This window comes from Elephantulus edwardii, unplaced genomic scaffold, assembly GCF_000299155.1.
Source record: "Elephantulus edwardii isolate Elephantulus edwardi_28Jun2011 unplaced genomic scaffold, EleEdw1.0 scaffold00084, whole genome shotgun sequence".
Lineage (NCBI taxonomy): Eukaryota > Metazoa > Chordata > Mammalia > Macroscelidea > Macroscelididae > Elephantulus > Elephantulus edwardii.
In genome coordinates, this window is record NW_006399834.1 from 12,716,547 (window position 1) to 12,718,326 (window position 1,780).

Below are 1,780 nucleotides of genomic sequence, written 5' to 3' on the forward strand. Positions count from 1 at the left end.
GGGGGGGAGGGGGAGGGGTTTGTGCGGGGAGATGGGTGCAACAATGAATGAATGGAATCCCAAAATCTCTGTAGATGTTCACTGAAATGAAAAATAAACAACCTAAATTAAAAGAAAGAAAAAAACAACACTGCCCGAGCATGCATTGTCCTCACAGTCTCTGCTGCACTTAACCCCATTGTTTCAGTTATTTGAACAGAACTAGGGGATAATTCATGGTTGAAAATCAGGTAAGTGTGTCTTAGGCTGTATCATTTAAATATCCCTATTCAACTTTTATGCTGTGCAAATAATCAAAGAACGTGGACTCTATGAAGAAGAATGTGGCAGCAGGATTAGAAGAAAATCATCAATAACTTGGCATTTTTGCAGATGTCACAGCCTTGCTTGCTGAAAGTCAAAAGGACTTTCAGTAAGTTCAAGAACACTTACAGAAGCATATCAAAGAGTATAACTCTCAGTATGCATTGTACCACACATTAATAAAACCAAGATTCTAACAACTGGACCAATAAGCAACATCATGATGAATGGAGAAAAGGTTGAAGTTGTCTAAGATTTCATTTTACTTGGATCCACGATTGGCATCCGTAGAAGCATCAACAACATGAAATTAAACAACATAGTTGCATTGGACCAGCCTGCTGTAAAAGACTTCTTTATGTGTTAAAAAGAAAAGATGATGACAGTGGTTTAGTTTGGTTGTAGTGCACAAAATATTGACATATATAAGAAACATCAAACGAAGGTGGAGGAAAAGAATGCATTTGAAAGCTGGACAATGAATAAATAAGGTTAATGACTAACTGATACATTTGAATTATGGTGTTGGTGAAGAATATTGAATATGCCATAGACTTCCAGAAGAATAAACAAAATCTATCTTAGAAGGTGCATGGCTAAAATACTCCTTAGAAATGAGGGTGGTGAGATTTCATCTCTTGCCCTTTTTTTACATCATGAGGGATCATTCTTTGGATAAAGACATCATGCTTGGTAAAATAGAGAATCAGCAAAAAGAAAAAGATACTCAAGTAAATGATTGGTACAGAGGCCTCAACAGCGGGCTTCAGCACGGCAATAATTGTGAGGATGGTGCAGGACAAGGTAGTGTTTCATTCGCCTGTTTACAGGGTGCCCTCGAGTCAATGTGACTTCTCAATATCTAAAAATACCTCCTTCTTCCCTTCTCTCTCCTCTGAAGAGTTTCTCCTAGATTTCATTCTTAGAATTCTTTTCTCCCCATTCCTGCTAGTTCGCTTATCTCATTTGTTGTTATTTATTTTCAAGTCAGAGTCAACATATAACTAACCCTCTAGCAGTTTCCAGAGATAGTAAATCATGTGGGAGGAGTTTGCCTACACAACAGCTGGTAGATTTTAATCACATACCTTTAGGATGGCAACATATTCTTTATGCATTAGGCTACCAGAGTCCCCATATTTCAGTTATGTAATTTCAACTGATCTCTAAATGTAAAAGTAACCCCTTTTTATCTTTGAGCTTGTTTAGTCTCTGCAATATCAGGTCAATTTTTGAAAGTCTCTTTCCATATCATGTTATGCTTACTACATCATTCTCTAAAACCAAATTCTTATTTTCTACCTTTTATTTCTACCTTTTATTGTTGCTAGTAACATATGAGCAAGAGCCTATGGTGATGAAAGAAGAAGTTCAGGCTGCTCTGAAGGAAATGGCAAAAAATAAGGCTCCAGGAATAGATGGTATACCAATTGACATATTTCAGCTAACAGATGCTGCCCTGGATGTGCTCACCAAG